Source organism: Mesoplodon densirostris, chromosome 3 (genome assembly GCF_025265405.1).
Source record: "Mesoplodon densirostris isolate mMesDen1 chromosome 3, mMesDen1 primary haplotype, whole genome shotgun sequence".
In the NCBI taxonomy this organism is placed as follows: domain Eukaryota; kingdom Metazoa; phylum Chordata; class Mammalia; order Artiodactyla; family Ziphiidae; genus Mesoplodon; species Mesoplodon densirostris.
This window is the reverse complement of record NC_082663.1, coordinates 116527490-116548942: the sequence shown is the minus strand read 5'-3', so window position 1 is coordinate 116548942 and position 21453 is coordinate 116527490. Positions and strand designations below refer to the sequence as shown.

The 21453-nt window shown below is 45.0% G+C and overlaps 2 long non-coding RNA genes across 2 annotated transcripts in view; both read right to left on the bottom strand.

The window, feature by feature from the left end:
- The window catches only part of LOC132485439 (uncharacterized), a 204595-nt gene extending 198369 nt beyond the window's left edge, over positions 1-6226 (bottom strand). The window contains exon 1 of the long non-coding RNA XR_009531411.1: positions 6175-6226. This is a non-coding gene — a long non-coding RNA (uncharacterized LOC132485439). The remainder of the gene's footprint in view (positions 1-6174) is intronic.
- A 3370-nt stretch (positions 6227-9596) lies between these two features.
- The window catches only part of LOC132485440 (uncharacterized), a 55882-nt gene continuing 44025 nt past the window's right edge, over positions 9597-21453 (bottom strand). The window contains exon 3 of the long non-coding RNA XR_009531412.1: positions 9597-9750. This is a non-coding gene — a long non-coding RNA (uncharacterized LOC132485440). The remainder of the gene's footprint in view (positions 9751-21453) is intronic.

Below are 21453 nucleotides of genomic sequence, written 5' to 3'. Positions count from 1 at the left end.
CCTTAGAATATTTAATCTCCAGTTTAACTCTGTCCTGACTATTGGATATTGTTGTTGTTTACTTTAATATGCATGCATTATAATTTTCTAATATGTTTTATATATTAAAATATTTTAATAAATATGCATACATATATAAGAGGGTCTGTATATTCACATATATTTAAATATCACAAGGCAGTATTATGATTATAGCTTAACGAAACCTTTTTATAGATTGAACCACATTTTACCACTCATACTCCCATTACTATTATCCCTCCAAAGTTAACCTCTGTTCTGATTTCATTCACTATAAACCTATGCTGATTTTGTTTCTTTTTTGTACTTTAAGATTTTTATGGACTCAAAAATATATGCCCTTTGGGGACTTCCCTGGTGGCACAGTGGTTAAGAATCTACCTGCCAGTGCAGGAGACACGGGTTCAAGCCCTCATCCGGGAAGATCCCACATGCTGCGGAGCAACGAAGCCTGTGCACCACAACTACTGAGCCTGTGCTCTAGAGCCTGTTGAGCCACAACTACTGAGCCCTCATGCCACAACTACTGAAGCCCACACGCCTAAAGCCTGTGCTCCACAACAAAGAGAAGCCACCACAATGAGAAGCCCACACACCCCAATGAAGAGTAGCCCCCGCTCACTGCAACTAGAGAAAGCCCACGTGCAGCAACGAAGACCCAACACAGTCAAAGATAAATAAATAAATTTATTAGAAAAAATATATATATATGTATGCCCTTTTGTGTCTGTCTTCTTTGCTCAGTGTTATGCTTAGAGATTTTAAAATGTTCTTGCAAGTAATTATAAATTGTTCATTCCTACTGCTGTATAACATTCCATAGTGTGAATCTATCACACAATTTATTTGTGCATGCTTTTTTTCACACTGTTCCCAGACACTTTGCCTTTTTTTTTTTTTGCGGTATGCGGGCCTCTCACTGTTGTGGCCTCTCCCGTTGCGGAGCACAGGCCCTGGACGCGCAGGCTCAGCGGCCATGGCTCACAGGCCCAGCCACTCCATGGCATGCGGGATCTTCCCGGACCAGGGCACGAACCCGTGTCCCCTGCATCGGCAGGCGGACTCTCAACCACTGCACCACCAGGGAAGCCCACCTTTGCTTTTTTTTAATGAGACTTATTATGATGTACTTAGGTGTGGTTTTCATTGTATTTATCTTATTTTGTGTCTGCAGAGCTTCTGGAATATGTGGCTTGGTTTCTTTCATCAGTTTTGGAAAATTCTCAGCCATTAACTCTTCAAATATTGCTTCTGGTCCATTCTTTACCATCCCAATTTTTGGGACTCGAATTATAAGTATGTTTCCTATGCTCTTTTGTGTATTTGACATTATTTTGTCTCTCTGTGCTTCAGTCTTGATATGTTCTTCTGATCTATGTTCTGGTTTATTAACTATCCTTAACTATATCAAATCTTTATTTCAGTTATTATATTTTTTATTTCTTAAATTTCTATTCTTTTCTTTTTATGTGTTATGGTTTTCTACTGTAAGTGTCCATTTGTTTTTTTAACTCTTTGAACACATGACCCATGGCCCTATTAAACTGCCTGTCTGATAACTCCATATCTGGATCTCCCATGAGTCTGTTTCTATTGTCTAGTTGATTTTATTTTGGGTGATATCTTATATTCTGTTATGTCCAGTTAATTTTGACTGAGTATGAGGCTTGTGCATTTAAACAACTATAGAGATCATTTGAGGCTGTGGATAGTGTTCTCCTCCAGAGAGGATTTACTGTTACTCCCAGCAGGCAGTTAGCCTGGGGGCAAATCATCTTAATGCAGTTATGGATTAAGCTTCATTCTTTGTGGAAGCAGCCTAACCCATTGTGAAGTCCTCAGGGGTAAGGAGGTCAAGACTGAAACTCTGGGATATTTACCAGGGCCCCCTCTCTATGGCAAGCCCTGAATTCCAATTTCCCCCCAATCCTATGAGACAGATAAAATCTCTGCTCAGATTCTCAGCTTCTCACCTACTGTGTTCTGCTCATCTTTTTGGTCTTTGTCACGGCTTTCCAATTTCTAATTGTTTCATGCAAGGAGCCTTTGCAAACGCTAGGTCACCTCTCTGGGCTTCCTATGTCTTAAAAATCTTGAATCTCTCAAGTTTCACTTGTCTTTATAACTCTCTTCTAATATCATCAGCAAGTTTTTCTCAAACTTTTTTTCAGACTTTTTAATTGTGGGAAAAGCGTTGGCCTGAAATACGTTAGTCAGATATTTCGAGAAGCAGAAATTCACTACAACATGCTTTTATCTTTGTCAGTTTGAGAGCATAAGCGGTGTCTCATCATGGTCCTCTCCCCACGTCTAAGGTTAGTACTAGAACAGTGGAGAAGTCTACCTTCAAGTGATTGGAAAATTAAATCACTGTGTTTAAAAGTGACCAGAGGTCATTTTTATACCTGAAAGTCACCACAAACGTCGTAAGACCCAACCTAAATTTAAGCAATGTGTGAAGGGAAAAAAAAAAAAAAAAAACTAGCCCACCAAGCAGGTATAAAAGTACAGTAACTGGGAGAGAGTTTTCTTTTATGCTGGTATCCTGTTAAATTCTGCTCTTTCAATGAAATGCTTACATACTTATAGCAATGAGAACAACAACAAAAACACCACAATTAATATTGCAACAAATTATCCTTCCATTCATTAGTCGGTTGACTGCTTCATTGAATACTGATTTAATACCTAACATGTGCCAAACTCTGTAAAGTACTTGGAACAGAGTTGTGAGTGACAAGGACCCAGGCTTTCCTCTCTCCTAAGGGATATAAAGGAGTTGAGGGACAAAGTTTGAATTAAGAATTCTGGCTCTGGAGTCCTCAGGGACTTCAGAGAAAGTGATATAATGTAGGGAACAAAGAATACAATTTATTTTTTCCAATATTATACAAGAAAAGGAACACATGCTACAAGTGAATGAATGTATGAATGAACAAATGAATGAATGAGATGATTAATCCTTGCTATGCTGCCTTTAATTTTGGCAGGTTGAGCCTGCCTTTCCTCTCTGGCCCCAGTTTTCCACCTATACAAAGGCTGATGATTTCACTAGACTATCTCTGATGTTTTTTTCACTGAGTTCTAATATTTTTTCAGTGACTATAAAATCCATAGCCAGTGGTGAGAAGGCATTTTTAGGTTCAATAAGTCCTTAACACTCTGAGACACTGGAGGGCAGTAAAACCACACTCAATTAAAAATGCACATCCTAAAAAAAAAAAAAAAATGCACATCCTGTTGTTGTGGGTTTCCACAGTGAAAAAAGGCTCTTGCTAAAATGCATACTTTCTTCTTGCCTAGGTTGATTCTGCCCTGACTACTACACATGGACTCTCCTCATCACTTACATGTCTGACAGGTCAATTTCACAACCATTTTCGTGTTCTTAAGCTTCACTGAAGTGACTGCTTTCACAATAGAAATTTAAAACTCCTGATTTGGAAATAGAATGTAATATTTGAAGTCGGGACTCTGCTAGGGGATCCCTGACAGGAGGTGGTTATATTTAAGAGCCTTTTGAGTCTGATTACAGTCCCTTCAGGTTCAACGCATGTATTGAGTCAGAGCGGAAATAGGCAAACTTGCATATTGTGCACCAAATCCTTGTCTGTGTGAAAGCAACGGAGAAAGGACACAGAACCAAAGCATTTCAGGGATGACGCGACATCCATGGTGCCGACAGCCAGCACCCTGGTTGTCACAGAGCTGAGGCCGGGAACCTCAGTGTGAGTGGGCAGCAAGAAATCAGAAGTCAGAGGAAAGATGGTTATGGGAGCTGGTAACAGTGAAAAGCTCTTCCTTCTCTGTTTAAAACAACAACAACAACATACTTCCAATACAGCAGGAATTATTTTGATTCAAAACCAAGGGAAACATTCCTTGATCCTGAGGTATAAGTTTCCATGTGCAAAGGTTTACACTATTGACTGACAGAGTACAAGATTGGGGAGGGTCCTTTGTGCAGACCCAGCCTACTCAGTGCATAGGTGCACAGAGGAAGGCACAGCAAGGGGTGGTCTTAAATGACTACAAGCCAATGACAAGGGCATCCTATTGCAAGTCTTGGTCCAAGATAATAATTCCTTAGACTAAAAGTCCAGGTTTAGGGAGTAAGTGATTTGGGGGCGACCAACTGGTATTCAGTTGTGGCTGGCATGGTTCCCAGAATGTGTTGAAGTGGCCCACTCAAACTTAGGATGGGCAAGTTCCAGCTAGCCATGATTTTGAGATCTATAAAACCATCATCCTTCTAGAACATACTTTCAGACAAAGGTCTTTGCTCAGCAGGTGAGCTCTTATGTATTCCAGTCCTCCCATCACCCAGAAGGTTCAGTGACCACTAGGAGAGGCTGGAGGGCTTCTGTGTGATGAAATCTCTCACCCTCTGCTTTATTAAGGAACTGAAAGCTACCTTACCCAACCTGATATTTCCACCTTTTGTCATACCAAACCCTGCATTTTTGCCCTCTTCTATCAGTGAAGATGAGCTTTTCAATTAGTTGAGATCATTCAGAGGGAAATGGAGGTGAACTAATGTATATCTTACACTCACTGTGAACCAGACAGTAAGAATGCTACTTTGAGCACACAGCTTTATTCAGTTCTCAAAAACATCCTTGTTAAGGAGAGATTATCATTCCCATTTTACAGATGTAGAAACTGAGGTTCAGAAATGTTAAGCAACTGGTCAAGGGTCAAGGAAATTCTAAGCCCCAAAGCCAAGTGGGTTTCATTCTACAATCCATTTTTGTCCAGAGAGAATGAGGACCTTGATTAATGAAGTTAGGTTCTGGAATATTAGGCACCCAAAGCAGGTTAGAGAGAGCCAGAAAAGAAGGGGTTTCCAGATAGACAGAGGATCTCTCCAGGTTGGGCTCAAGGCTAAGCCCAGGCCCTGTGGTGTAAGCTCAGGTGGACAGGGTTGTGATTGGAGGCAAGTTGACTTAATCATGCTGGATATTAATTCTGCATGATGCCTTGTGCTTTATGGAGCAACTTTATGTGCATTACCTCATTTGTTTCTCACCATAATTTGGCAAAACATGAGGAAATGGTGTCGCTGATGTTAGGCTATGTTTGAATGGATTTTTATATAATTTGATACAGCTTGATAAATTTTCAGAAGGAAGGAAATACCAGGCCTGTGTTCAAGATGAGAAAACTTGGGCTCAAAAGAATCAATTTCTCCACTGTGATAGGAGAAGGCATTGTGGATAAATGAAGGGACCTTGACTGTCAGCCTCAGAGAAAAAAGCCACTTGGGGCAATACCCAAAGGACCTTCTATTTGGCCAGGTGTCTGGGTGATGCCATGTGTGATATATAACATGAAGCTCTGGTGTGTCCATTCTTTCATTTATCCACTCGTTCATCCATCTCCAGAGGGGCACTGAGCTACATGTCTGGCACTGTGCTAAACTTATAAATAAAATGGTGAGCAAAAACAAATACTGTTCCTGCCTCATGCAGCTGTGACTTTTCATTTTGTGCCATGACCATAGGTATGTACTGATCTCTACTTGTGGTTGCAATTTTCATTTCTCAGGTTGCTAATGAGATTGAGCACCTTTTAATGTGGGCAGCCATTAAAATGTCTTATGTGAGGGGATGAAATGGACACACTTGTGTTTCTATGAGGTCTCTCCAAAGGGGATGGCAGCTCAGGTCAGGGGCACAGATATAGCACCAGACTCTAAGAGAAATTTAGGAGATATAGTTGAGGGCAAGGAAGAATTCTTGGGAATTCTCTGGAATTTCTGAAATCATAAGTTTTTCTTAAAACACTTCTAACACTCTTTATAGTCAATCCATATTATGGTAATCTGAAAATTTGTTTGATATATAAGAATAAATAAGAAGAATAAGAAATTTTAAGTTTAATGTCATTATGAAGAACGGTAGCCTATAGCAATATTCACATTCTGGATAAACACAAGCAAACACTATAGGATAGCGTTCCAATAATGTAGCATTCAGATCTCCCAGGAAGAGTAATGACACGACACAGAATCACATGTTAAAATTGCCAGTTTAAGGACTTCATTTGTTTGCAAAACTTATTACTTCTTGGAACCTCGCTCACAAGATTTGTAGAAAGTATACTATGTGTATAATCTTATTAATATTTACTTTATTTGCAAGAATGACTCACCATTAGCAGCAGACAGGTGCAGGGTCACCCACTTACAAGCATGGCAAAAGCTACAAGAGGAATGGATTAGATTGTCAACGACTAGGTTCCCAGGAATGTCTCCCTCAAACTTTCACTCCCCTTGTCAGCTTCTCTGCTCTTGCTTTCAACTTGAAGTCAGTGGATTCCTTCCTACCAGTAAAGTCTCTACAACTTGTTAAGCTTTAATTCTCAAAGGAGATTTCTAATACTTGTTTCCCCTTTTCCTGACTTCTTGATCCATTTTTCTCAGAATTGGGAATTCAGAAAACTGGTGGAGAAACACCATTAAGGAATTCTGGTATGGAAATACAGGGCTTGTGAAAGAGCGGCATATTGGGACAGTCTGGCTGAGAGGGGGCTAATCAATCTTGTGTCTGTTTTTATCTGTGTTCTCTCCAAACTGATTAGTCTCCTTAAGACTGGTCATCATGGGGCAGGTCAACAATTAATACAATCAGATAAATAACCAACCCCACCCTATTAGCCAAAACAAGAACTAAATTTCCAAACAATGCACTTTTACTCCTCTTTGAAAAAGTAATACACCTTTGGAAAGAGCAGAGAACAGACTGAAAAATGACTCTTCCCAAACCTAGGGTCTTTTCCATGGACCACCAAACCCTGGACTGGGGAGGAGACAAGCTGGGTCCACTAAAGATTTGAGCGTGATTCCTGGTGGTCGATTTTCTTTTAGATATACGAAACATATCTTTTAGACATATTTGATTTAAATCCTGAAACAAAACATTTTGCTCAATCATTAGCTACTCCTAAAGATTAGGTGGTTGACAACCTGGAAACATGGCTAAGTGTGTCATACTGAAGGATGCATGGTTTAAAAGATAGGAACAAGACAAAAACATAAATGCAGAAATTAGATGAATTGATTGAGATAAAGATAATCTAATTATCTCAAGTGGCAATAAACAAAGTCCCTAAGTCACCAAATGATCTCAGTTCTTTTCCTTTCGTTCTGAATCCAAGCAGGTTTTTCCCAAGATGCATTAGAGATTCAGAGCAGAGATGAAAGCAGAGATTGGACAGTCAGTCTATCTAATGGCTTACGGTAGTGGCCACTGGCAAAGTTTCTAACAGCACAGTTTTCTCTAGGTATTTCTCCAGAACTGTGACTATATATTTACCTAGGAATGTGTGGTGATTCCTAGTGCTGAAATCTATACCTGGCCTAGAAAGACACTTTGCTATTTTTCCATTCATTCATTAATTATTAAGCACTCTCTGAGCATTTGGCATGGTCGCTTTTGTTTTAGAGGATTTGTCATAACTTTCCCCACAGGGAAATATTTTTCAGGCTGGGTAGGTATAAAAAACTGGGAAGAAATTGAACACTGCAGAGAGCAGAGGAATACAATAGGCTAGAAGAATCTTAAAAAAACCAAAGCTATTTATAGATCTTGAAATAAATGGCCGTCCTTTGATTGGAAGAGGCACTTCTAAAAGAATTTTTTAAAAAATAGGACAAGAGGGGCTTCCCTGGTGGCGCAGTGGTTGAGAGTCTGCCTGCTGATGCAGGGGACACGGGTTCGTGCCCCGGCCTGGGAAGATGCCACATGCCGCGGAGCGGCTGGGCCCGTGAGCCATGGCCTCTGAGCCTGCACGTCCGGAGCCTGTGCTCCGCAACGGGAGAGGCCAAAACAGTGAGAGGCCCGCGTACCGCAAAAAAAAAAAAAAAAAAAAAATAGGACAAGAGAATGGTAGTGAAGTGGGAAATTTTATCTAAGACCTGTCTGTCTGGTATAATTTTTTCTTAGAAAAAGTTCAGAATTACCACATTATCACATGTACCAAAAAAAAGTTACTTGAAGAGGTAGCAGATCTTCCAAAAAGGTGCTTTGTTTTTTGTTTTTGTTTTTTTTGGCTAGAGATAAAATCAAGGAACTGATTGAAAATGGGAAGAGAAACATTTGGCTTGCTGTGTTTTTTAGGACTGAAGTTTTATTTTGCAAAGGCATTTGTGGCTCAAGAAGTTAGATAGGATGTGGGAGGGCTGGGAAATACTTTCACAATTTTGTTTGCTTTTTTTTTTAAAGTATGAATTAATTACTTGTCTCCAGTTCATGCTCATTTTTAAATCAATGCAAGTAAATAAGGATACAGAGGGGCTTCCCTGGTGGCGCAGTGGTTGAGAGTCCGCCTGCCAATGCAGGGGACACGGGTTTGTGCCCCGGTCCGGGAAGATCCCACATGCTGCGGAGCAGCTGGGCCCGTGAGCCATGGCCGCTGAGCCTGTGCATCCAGAGCCTGTGCTCCGCAATGGGAGAGGCCACAACAGTAAGAGGCCCACATACCGAAAAAAAAAATAATAATAATAAGGATACAGAGTATCAAAGACAGGCAATGAGAAGAATTTGGAGCCAGGTCTTAACTGACTGCATGGATGATGAGCATAAAGCAGATTAAAGCAGATTATCAAAATCTGCCATAATCTAAGAAATTCAAAGTCAACAAGAGTGTTCCAGAGCAAGGATTATCAGCCTTGGCTGCCCATGGAATCACTCAGGTTTTTAAAAAATCTTTGATGCGAGGTTCTCAGCAACATTCACTTAACTGGTCTGGGGTGTGGCCTGACATTAAGATTTTTAAATGCTCCTCAGATAATTCTGATATTCAGTTAAGACTGAGAACTATTAATCTAAGAAGCCGATCAGGGCAGTGAACTGGTAGTATCTTTTTGCTCCTTCACAGTCTCTTGGCAGCCTAGGAAATCCAGACTAGCTTTTCCCCTGGGCTCACGCCAAGCCAGACAGGGAGAACTCGGTGTGGGTGCTGATGTCTCTTCTTGTAGGGCCCCAACCTCTCTTTTCCTTTCTGTAGATTTAAAACTGTGTCTTTGTCCTTCTTCACCAGTGTTTCCCTTCATCTGGGTAATCACATGCTGCGCATGATCTGAGCAGCTGGAGATGCAACTCCACAGACAGACAGAAACACACACACACACAAGTACACGTACATCGGGTTGGCCAAAAAGTTTGTTCAGGTTTTTCTGTAACATCATATGGAAAATCACGAACGAAATTCTTGGCCAACCCAATAGTTTTTCTCCTTTTCTTTTGCTTTTCATTTTTTTTTGTTTTGTTTTGCTTTGTATTTACCTTGATTTTAAAATTTTGTGACTCTTAAATAGATACAAAACAAATGGAACTGTGACTTCTGCTTCCTAATCTATGTGGCCGGCTTCCTGTAAGGTCATGTTCCATATACTAAGACCTTTTTTTTTTTGAAAACCGTTTCTATCTTCCCATTGGATATTGCCATGTGACCCACCAATGTCCCCCATCCCTGTGCTGACATGGGACCCCAGAAGAGTACCAAGTAGCTGCTGCAGAGCAATGAATTTTCAACACAGGCTTTTAGACAGAGCTCCTACAAATTACCTGCTTCCTTGATTTTGCACTGCTCCCATAAGGAAGATCCAAAGTGTGGAGGCATGGGAGGCATGGGAAAGTGTGTCTGCCAGCTGGATGGCTCCTTGCACACACAGTATAGCTGCATTTGGACTGTCTGTCCACATGAAGAGCCCAGGGTCAGCCCGACCTGAAGCAGAGCACAGAGAAACAGCCACACAGGAAAGGATGGTTACTGTTCTTTTACTGTGAATTTAAATCTCTTGCCACCACCTGCAACTTGACCTTGGCCAGGCCTCAGCAGACAGTGCCTCAGATAAGAAGGGGTCAGGTCTTCTGAGCTCCCACGTTCAGCACCTCCCCCCAACCTAGCTGCCTCTTCCCCCTCCCTTTCTTCCTCCAGCCAACTGTCATTGTCTCCTGGTGGGCAAGGGTGGGGAGAAGGCTGCCTGCCCTCAGGGCTGCAGGCAGAGCAAGTATGCTTTGCCTCTTGATCCTGAGACACTGAAACCAAACCCCCAGGGACTCAGATTTTTGTGGTCTGGACAAAACGAGGAGTAGACTTTGGCTGCCCTGGTCATGCTCAGGGCTGGTGACGTCTCCCTTGGCTCAGCACCCACTGGCCAGACAGAGACCCTTAAGACCACCACTGTGGTGCTGTCCTCGTCTGATGGGTTAGCCAACTGGAGTCCCTGTTTGGGCTCCTTAAATGCTCAGCAGTGCAGAGCCCACCTCCCTGTCCTCTCCACGGGAGCCAGCCCTGAGGGTGAGGGTCAGGTTCAGGGCCGGCTACTGCTACAGCTCAAGAAGCCCTCTGGCATCACCAGATGATACATATTGAAGGAAACAAATCCCTTTTGCCATGCACTTGGGTCGGTTTTGAGTAAACTCTTCATTAAGCCATCCAGCCTCCAGAGCAGTGGTTCTCAAAGTTCCCAGGTCACCAGGGAACTTGCTAAAAATGGAAATGACCATCGACTGATGAATGGATAAAGAAAATGTGGTATATTTATACAATGGAATATTACTCAGCCGTAAAAAACAATGAAATAATGCCATTTGCAGCAACATGGATGGACCAAGAGTTTATCATACTAAGTGAAGTAAAAGTCAGAAAGACAAATACTCTATGATATCACTTTTATATGGAATCTAAAAGAATGATACAAATGAACTTACATACAAAATAGAAATAGACCCACAGACGCAGAAAACAAACTTATGGTTACCAAAGGGGAAAGGGACAGGGGAGGGATAAATTAGGAGTTTGGGATTAACACGTACACACTACTATATATAAAATAGATAACCAACAAGGATCTACTATATAGCACAGGGAACTGTACTCAATATTTTGTAGTAACCTACAAGGGAAAAGAATCTGAAAAGAACAGATATATATATATAGATAGATAGATATAGATATATATACACACATATATATGTATATGTACAACTGAATCACTTTGCTGTACACCTGAAACTAACATAACACTGTAAATCAGCTATACTTCAATTTAAAAGATGCAAATTCTCAAGCCTGCCCCAGACCTATTCAATCAAAAATTCTGTGGATAGGGCCTTCCAGGTGACTCTGAGAGCCACTGTTTTAGGTACTGTATCAAAGTGATTATGAACAGAAAGGAAGGAATCAAACTGACCAGTTTATGAGCCCTTGAGCAAATTACCTAAGCTTACTAAGTCTCCCTTTTCTCACTGTAAATCAGGAATATGACAATTCTGCCCTCACTGGGTTGTGATGATGTTTATATTGGAGTGGAGCACATCCAGTACTTAGCAGGTAAAATCCTAGTAAGCATGAGCCCTGGTTTTGACCCTGAGGTTGCTTGAATGCTGGCTTTGCACTGCCTCTTGTGTTTCTGTTACTCAGTCATCCTGGGCCCACACTCAGGGAGTGGAGATCATTGCCATCCCATCTCTGGATGTGTGTCTGACCTGCTGCTGAGTTATTTCTCCCCCAAAGGCAAGCCCTCAAAATGAAGGGAATGCCCGTAAATGTTCAGCTCCAGGGGAAAAGGGTTCTCAAGGGAGATGGCAGGGGTGATTTTCAACAGGACATGCTGAGGGGTCGTAGCAGAGATCTCAGGGACATTTGTTCCTAACCGTGCCCTGTCACAGGACCTGGCAGTGGAGATGCTCAGGGGAGCAGGGACAAAACTGACAATAATATCAGCCAGGCCTGCTGATGGGGGTGGGGACTGGGTGTGGCACTTGACTTCCTTGGAGGGCATGTGCTCTTGACTGCCTGTGACAGGGCAGATGTTTAGGGATGGGGAGGGGGGCTTATGTGATAGCCAGCTTCGGCTGGGAGACAACAGAACAACTTTTCCAGGAAAACTCTCAGTCCCCAGATTTTAATGGCAAGAGGGATACATACCAGAACCTTGTGATGTCATAAAGGATCCTGGGTTACCAGACACACCACTGCTTAAATTTTAAATCATAGCTCACCCACCCATTACACAATGAGTCATGGGTATGTTATTTCTTCGGGATTTCATTTTCTTACCTGTAAAGTGGAAACACCACCTCCAGCTTCACGGGGTTGACATGAGGATTAAATTTACAACATATGAGAGCACCATGCAGATTATGAATTCACACGCAGGGTTAGTTGTTGTTTTATTAAGGGGCAGCCAGTTGTGGAATCTCAGAGGGGTTTGAAGCCCTGCTTGCCTACTTACCAGCTGTGTGACCTCCTACTTGACCTCTTTGAGCCTCAGTTTGCCCATCTGTGAAGTGGGGACAATTTTACATGCCTCCCACACAAGACCACTGTAAGGCTTAACTAAGCCAGCAGGTGATAAGACACCTCACATGGATCAGGCACATTCAGGCCTTCTTGGGTGTTAGTACCTCTCCTCCTCCATGGATGAGCTACTTCAAGGAGGCGGGGGCAGGCTGGATCTCTGAAGGGCTCCCTTTATGCTTATTACTCCTGGAGCCTGTTGAGTTTACCAACGCCATGCTCAGCTGTCAGACACCTCTTGCATCTGTTTTGAGATTCCTGAGGTTTGAAGGGGAAAAACTCCTTTCCTCTGGCCTTCAAGATGTTCCCTATGCTAGAAGACTCAGCCAGGGGTCACTGTGCCCCTCTCCAGTGGCAGATAAAGCTTCCCAAACTATCCTTTGGCTTTGCAACAGTAAGGTTATATGGGGTGCCCATGTGAAAGGGTTCCCCCCAACCACAACATTTACCATGACCTGGGTAAGAGGCATATTCTGCAGGTGAATATACCAGTCATCTTAAAATCAGTCCCACATGGCTTGCATGGAAAGCATATCAGCTGCTTCCTCTAGGGTTTCCACTTGGCATTCATAGGGGGAGATGGGCAGTCCCCCTTCTCAGGGTAAATAGACCTTACAGAGTTCCCTTTGGGAGTAACCTCCTATAGGTGCAGCTCATGTACAGACATCTGTGATTGTTCCATAGTGAGCAGTGGGCTCTGTGTCAGCCCAAACATGTTCTTCCACTGTGCAGCACTCAAAACCAAAGACAAGGCTCCTAAATTAGCTACTCTCATAATCCATTTCAGTAAGGATTCTTCAGGGAGCTGATGATACTGATACAAAATGAGACAGTTCCTTACATTATGCTCCTTGGTTTCAGGAGTTTCTTGGTTTTGTCCTCCCCCTACACTGACTACTTTCTTGGTAACCAGAGGTCTTGGAGGTACTTCCTGTTGCCCCTGCATAATTTTTCCCTGTTTAGGCAGCTTGGAGGCTAGTGGCCAAAGCTCAGATGGATCCAAATCTGAGCCTGGTTTAGCATCAAGGTCCAACCCAGCACTTTCTTCTACTTTTGTTTTACCTATTACAGATAACAATAATCAAGCGACTATATCTTGAGCATGCTTATTATTTTGCATTTCCTTATACATCCAGTGATTCCATGCCCCAGGATCTGGACCCATCTCTAAATTCCACTGGTAACTTTTACCTTCAGTAACTGACTGCAGCACCACTGCTGCTCCATGCCACAGGTGACCACGTGGCCCAAGAATCAAAGGTTCTTCATTCCTCACTGTTTCATCCTTTCTTCCCAAACCATGTTCCTGTGAGCCAGGGATGATCTAGCAAATCCCACTCCTGACACCAACTGAAAGGGTTCTGGAACCCAATGCCCATATGTGTGCTGGGGGAGAGGGGTGGTTTCCTCTATAGCATCAAGCAATTCTCAGACTCCAACTGAGTGTCCTGCAATTCAACTCAATCCTGACACTAGCCACCCAGAGAGGGCATCAAATCACACAGGTTAAGGGCTCAGCCTTAGACTGCTGCCCCCCAACTTCAGATGTCAGTCACAAGCCCAGGTTGTGACCTGCACTTCTGACTGACAAGCTATAGATGGGAAGTTCCAGGGACCCCTTCCTTGAGTTCAAATAATTTGCTAGAGCAGTTCATAGAACTCATAGAAACATGTTACTTATCAGATCAGCAGTTTATTATAAAAGGATACACTCAGGAACAGCTATATGGAAGAGATGCACAGGGAAATGTATGGGGAAAGGGTGAGAGCTTCCATACCCTCTCCAAGTGCATCTCTCTCCCTGAACCGCCACGTGTTCACCAACCTGGAAGGTGTCCAAACCAGTCCTTTTGGGTTTTATGGAGGTTTCATTACTTAGCCATGATTGATTAAATCATTGGTCACTGGTGATTAATTCAACCTCCAGCCTCTCGTATCACCCTGGAAGTCAGAGGTATGGCGCCACCCTGGAAGACTGATGGGACTGAAAAGTTTCAACTCTCTTAATCACATGATTGGTTCTCCTGGAAACCAGCCCCAACCTCGGGTGCATTCGAAAAGTCACTTCATTAACCTAACAAAAGACACCTTTACCACTCTCATCAATTAATAAATTCCAAGGGTTTTAGAGCTCTGTGCCAGGAACACTGGACAAAGGCCAAATATATACTTCTTACTGTAAATAATAATCTCACACTTTTCTGAGAGTACATGCTGCCTTATTTGGCTTCAGTGTCCCCTTGTGGGTATGCCTTCACCTCCTGGGGAGTTTTTATTCTTTTTAGGGCAAGCACTGCATCTCTTACAGCCCTAGGGATAGGTGTATGGCAGGAACACAGTGTCTAAAGTTTAAGGGAAGTAAGGGAAGGCTCAGCAGTCAGGGTGTAGTGAGCCTAGTCAGACACTGGGGGGCAGTGGAGGACAAGACTGTGACCGTGTCTGGGGCCTCTGGACAGGAACCCAGGTGGGTATTCAGGTAACAGTGTCATCGTCACAGCACAATCAGGGAGGATGACCCAGAGAGAGCTCTCCAACAAGATTCAGAGGAGGGTGAAAAACACAGGAGAGGAAATGACCCAGAGCCAGGTCCTTCCAATCTTCCCACACTTGTAGGCATGCCCCCTATAACCCCAGAAGTGCCTGCAGCCGACACTGGGGTGCCCAGAAATCTGGTGGGGGGGTATTTCTGCCATTTGAGTATTCCCCCTTTGTGCCAGACACAGTGTTGATGCAGTGGGGGCCTCTCCTTCAGGGAAGACAGCTTAACCCTGGTACAGACCCCAGCCAGAGTCATGGGAAGGAGACACACTAAGGCCTCAGGAAGCCAAGAAAAATACCCCAGAACAGAGGAATCCATGGGCTCAAGCAAGCTTTGCTCTGAAAGCTGCTGCTAAACACAGCCAGCACCAAGAGTTGCCAGGAAACCTGCCAGACTGGCTCTATCCCTGCTGGAGTCCCCAGCACAGCTGTCCTGCCCCACCACTGGCCCCTGCTCTCTGCTCTGAGCTGACACAACCTGCCTCCCTCTGCTGGTGATGTAGAAAAGTTACTCCCCAGGGCCTCACCCACAGACAGCCTCCTAGAAACCTTCTGGGCTGCGGAGGGGAAGGTCCAAGGGGATGGGTGGGGTATGAAGCACAGAGAGTGTTTCAGTATTTTTAGCAGCTGTGTTTCCTTTAGGCCTTGTCCTTGGCAGGAGGGCTACTTTCCAACTGTGTTCAAGGCAAGGGTTTTTGAGGACAGGACTTGTCAGCAAAGAAGTTTGATTGCAGTTGCAGGGGTCAAGCAGGGGCGCGTGGGGCTAGAACACACAATGGACGGGTCCTGATGGCTGAACCCAGTGGGGTTTCTTTCCTCTGGTGTCTATAAGGGGAACTACCCTGTGCATGACAGCTGCAATTAATTCTGATTTATGGTTCCGGCACGTCCCTCCGCCACCTGGAGAAGGAGCTTTTGGAAGGGCTTTGTGGCAGGTGATGCTGATCCTTCCATTCCTGGTGCTCCTGGCCCTGGCAGAAAACTGCTCACCCTCCCTCTGCTAGCTGCGGAGGAGAAGAAAAGGCCAGCCTGGGCTACCCTGCCTGCCTCTGCTCCCCTCCCACCGGGCCTGGCCCACCTGCCCTGGGTCTGAAAGTCCACACTGCCCCCTCCTGCCTGCACCTCACAGCTCCCCCACCTGCTCCAGCTCTCTTCTTGAGCCAGCCTTGCCCAGGTGCTTCAGCCAGACTCCATATCTGCCCTGTGTCACTAGGTGTTCCTTTGGCCCTGTCTGCACTGATTCTTTCTTACATGTGACTAATATTTAGGGACATCTCCTCCTTTCCTGGGCTGTGAGCCCCTGGAGTACAGGGCGATGGTTCCTGTTCTTTGTTAAATGAATTTAACAAATGTTTATTGAGCAACCACAATGTGCCAGGCACTGAGCTAAGGGCTAGGAGCAAGAGAGCCATGGTCCCGACTCTCATGGAACTAACAGACTAGCAGATAAACAAAGGAATAGAAAGGTTATGTGTAGTGATAAATGCTACCAAAAAAAAAAAAGCAAAAACAAAAGCAGAACACCAACTTATGTGACTGGGAGGGGATGGGAGCTTCTATCAACACATGCGCAGGAAGTGACAGCCATATTGAGATCTGCAGGAAGAAGGTGTCTGAAGGTCAGAGCCCTGTCTAGCAGACAGCTGCTCCCCGCTGCCTAAGCAGAGTCAGGGAGCAGAAGAGTCCAGGAGCATGTAGGGCACGTGCCCAGGAATCTAAGAGATGTGATTAGATCTAAGAGATCTCATCTAAATCTAATCTAATCTAATACATCTTTTTATTCTAAAAGCAGTAAGAATCCATTGGAAAGCTTTAAGCAGTGAAGGAAGTGTTCTGCCTTGTATTTTGGGTTTACTGTGGCTGTGGAGAATGACCAGAAGCAGGGGGCTAGAGATGGAGCTGGCAGAATAGCCCAGAAAAGAGGCTGGTGGACTGGACCATAATGGTGTCCATGGATACAAAGGGAAGGCTGTGAGAAATAATTGGTGGATCAGCTGGGACGAAGCTGGTGTCTGGGGACAGAAGGACACCTCATGTGGCCCCAGCCCTCTGTGACTATCCCTATGCAGCCTGGGACCAAGGATGGCCTCACTGTGTTGGCTCTTGGACAGAGGCAGGAGGACTCTACTCTGAGCTCATCTGCAGATGTGAATTTCAGCTGAGCTACCCATATTTCTCCTCTTGTGCCCAACGATGAGCATCTTCCGAGCAAGGGCTGTGTGTATCTCTGTATCACTCTTCCCCACCCACCCCTCACACACACATACCCCTACAGGCTTCAATATTGTTGCAGACTGGAGTCTCGCAGAGCAGATGCTGAGATAGACGGTGGAGTACAAGATGTTTATGAGGGATGAGCCCATGAAAGGAATGGGAGAAAGCAGCATTGGGCAGAGGAAAAAGTCGAATTATGATGGAGGCTCCACAAAGCCTTGGCCAACCCGGTGGGGAGCCTGGGAGCCAGCATCACCCGTCCCACGTTGAGCCGAAACAGCCTGGCCTTGCACCACGGAACACGGCTGCCCCAGAAGGGTGTGGCCCCAGGTGTGATGGCCCCCTGCAGCTGGGGCTGACAGTGTGGGGTATCTGTTGCCTGCACTCCCCCAGCTGGACAGCAAGTCCCTCCCTGAAGGGATCGGGGTGGTGCTTCTCTGTGTCTTCCATGGAGAGTATCTAATTGCTGTGGGCTGCTCAGGCGAGGCCTACAGTCCCCGCCTCTGTGATATGAACTGGCTCCCAGGAAGAGTTTCTGCAACAGCTTGGCTCTTTCTAGGTCTCTGAGCTAACTGGCCTGATTGGGCTCATGAACACGCCACTGGCTTTGCATCAGCACATCTCTTCACACTCCTGAGAATGCTTACAGATGGAGGCAGGTAATGTGAAATTCACTTGGCCATTTCAGAGTCATTTCAGCATCTGTTGTGTCATGCAAAGATAGATCTAGGCTTTGTGGTCAGATAGTCTAGTGTTCTAGTCCTACATCTGCCACACACCAGCTCCATGACCCCAGGCAAATTAACAAGCTCTCTGGAAGTATTTTTTCTCTTTTATAAAATGTGTGGAATGATGATGAAAAGACAGGCAACTTGCAATTAAGGGCTGTGTCTAACTAGCCTTGTCTTCTCACTGGTCTATAGGCGCTCAGTGAATGGAGGAGTGCTATGCGCTGTCAGGTATTTGTGCCCTTGTCTTATGCAGGTCACAGCAGCCGTAAGCTCCAGAAGGCAGCGAGGAGCTGTTATTCACACTTGCAGAGGCGCGAAAAGGAGCTACCCCTACTTTAGCACTTCTCACGCTGCGCGACCTTTATTCGCGTGACTGCCACTTCACCAACCCCTGGGCACTGCCAGTATCACAGCTGAAAACTTAGCCCAGCCCACAGCCTGGCGCAGAGGTAGTGCCTGCCACGCGTTAGCTGCCACGATTGAAACCTGCCATCACACGCTGGGGTCTCAACAGCACCCCAGAAGTCAGCTCACAATATCCTCTGGAAATAAGTCCCAATTTTCCCTGACCTCACCCCATCGTCCTGGAATCTCATCTGCGTAGCAGGCAGCGTGCCCCGCCCCATCCCACCCCCAGCTGGATTATAAAGTTGTTCATGAGTGAAGCATTTGCCATAGCTCTCTGGCTCACTGGCGATTTAACAGTACCCTGGTAAGCCCTCCTGGCCTCCTTCCTGGCAGTTCTGTTCCATGGGCAAATATTAGTTTCTTCTTTAGGTTGTAAGAGGAAAGACTGCAGTTCCATAGAGAAACACCACAGCCGTGGGTAAGACTGCAAAGAATCTCGGTTTGTTCATTTCAGCAAATGGCCCCAGCTGGTTTTCCAAATTGGAGCCCTTCATTTTGTTCCATAAAGTCTGATGTAGTGGGATGAACATCTGCTATGGATCTACCAAGACCTGAGTTCAAGTCCTGTGTGGTCTTGAGTAAGTCTGCACAACTTCTGAGAACTTCCGTTCGCTTACCTGCAATGCTTATCTTGCAGTTGGGTTGAGGGCTTAGAAAAGTAATTGCCTGAGATACAGCACATGCTCAAAAGCAGGCTGTTATCGTTTCCTTTCCCCAAGGGCAGGGAACAAAGGTGAGCGGTGCTGGGGTCGGTCTTACATGATACTATGTGATGTGCACTCAGTGTGGAGAGATGGAAAGTTCTGGCATCTGCTGCACTAGATCATGACCAAGGAGGTCAGCAGGAGAGGAGGCACCTGGAAATGTGAATAGCTGCAGTGTGGCCTTGAGAGCAACTGTTACGGGCAGTAGGAGCCTCTGGATGGCGAAGCAAAAGACAGAAACATATGCTTCTTTCCCACCACTGCCATCCATTTGACATGATCCTTTCTCCAGGGGGGGCTGGGAGTGTGGCCCAGACCCCTACTCTGTCCTCTGCACACAGGGGAGGCTGCCTGCACATCCCAAACGCTGAGAAAGAGACTCTGAGGCAGGTTTCCCCAGGTGGGGAGAAGGAAGGGAGTTGGGGCTCATAAACTTATAAACCCAGCTAGAAGCTCCTTAAAGGTAAGAACCCTGACTGTCTGGTGACTGTTGAACTCTTAGTACTAACAAAATGCCTGGCACATAAAAGGTATTCAATATCCATTTTATAAGCATTGTGTGTATTTTTATCCATCCATCCATGTATGTGACAACGATTTGCTGAGTACAGCCTCTGTTGGGCTGGGTTGAACTTAACAGAAATAAATAAAGCCAATCTCTTTTGTTTTCAGATTCTTTTCCATTATAGGATATTACAAGATATTGAATATAATTCCCTGTGCTATACAATAGGACACTGCTGATGATCTACTTTATATATAGTAGTATGTATCTGTTAATTCCAAACTCCTCATTTATCCCTCCTCCTCCCCTTTCCCCTTTGGTAACCATAAGTTTGTTTTTTATGTCTGTGAGTCTGTTTCTGTTTTGTAAGTAAGTTCATTTTATCACTTTTTTAGATTCCACATGTTAGTGATATCATATGATATTTGTCTTTGTCTGACTTACTTCACTTAGTATGATAATCTCTAGTTGCATCCATGTTGCTGCAAATGGCATTATTTCTTTTTTTTTTTTTTTTTGGCTGAGTGATTTCCATTGCAACTGTATACCACATCTTCTTTATCCTTTCCTCTATCAATGGACAGTTAGGTTGCTTCCATGTCTTGGCCACTGTAAATAGTGCTGTTATGAACATTGGAGTGCATGGATTAGAGTTTTCTCTGGATATATGCCCAGGACTGGGATTGCTAGATCATACGGTAACTCTATTTCTAGTTTTTTAAGGAACCTCCATATTTTTCCCCATGCAAGCCAGTCTCCTGCGACTCACAGCCTAACAGAGGGAGACAGGTATGTTTAACAGACAATCCCAGTGCGAGGGGCGGAGAGGAGAGGAGTGGTCCGACAGTGAGAAACCCAGGAATCTATGGGGGCACAGGGGAAGATGCTTACCCTGTTATGGGGGAGGGAGGGAGGGCAGGGAAGCTTTTCCACAGGAGGAGGCATCTGGGTCATGCCCCAAAAGAAAAGCAAGCAGAAAGAATAAAGACTCTGGGGAAGGTGACTCATCTAGTCCAAGCTGTGTTTCCCCATTGCCTCTTTAAAAAGTTTCTTTGGATATTAACACAATAAAGTCTGGCTGGCACATGGTATTTGCTCTCCCACGTTCTGTATCATCATCACCACCATCATCATCACTGTTCCTTCTGCAGGGAGAGGAGAGTGCCTGTGCCTTCCTGGTCTTTGCTGCACTATTTGCATCATCCTGCCTCAGCTGCGCTCAGGGTTAAGGCACTTAGTTCCCTCGAAGGTCAGAAGGGCTGGGAGAGATGAGTGTCCTGGGCAGGGATGGGAGTGGGGGAACTTCCAGGGCCCACCTGGGTCATCCTTGGGATCTGGGGGAGTTGTGCAGGTCATGCAATTCCCTGAGGGTCCAGGGCTTGATCTTGGCTCCACCTTCTTTCTCAGGTCTTCCCCTCCTCAGTGACAGCTGGGCCCTCTGCCCATGAGCTCAGAGCAGCCTTGAGAGAAGTGGGGAGGGAGTCTGGCTCTGCTGCAGTCTTGCGGTTGCAGGGAGGGAAACTGAGGGACACCATTACTGGTTTCAGGCAGCACACTTTGTCCAGGGAGCTGGACACATGCCCGGCCATCTAGGTTCTTTCCAGAGCTCCCTGTTCTGAGTCTTGTCCCCGTGGTGGATGTGAGACACTGCAGGCAGTCACATGAGGGAAGGCTGAAGGGGAACCCAAGATTCCAGTCTTCCATCAGACCACACTGCCTCAGCCTCAGCATGGTGAGCACCCTCTCACCGTCGACCCACTTCTGCTGCTTCCTTTTGGCAAGGTTGCACTCGGATGGGGAGGTTTCTGATTGATCCAAATTCCAATGTACCACGCTCAACCTCTGGTCAGTGGGCAATCTAGCAGTGAGCGAGGTCTCACAGGACTGGCTGTGCTCTAGTGACAGGCAGAATAGGATCTAAAAGATCAAATCAAACTATTCAAATAAATTTACTTCTGCTCAGTTCAGAACAGTGGGGTTATAGTATTCAATACTTCTATTCTCTTGGCATCTGGTTTCTAAA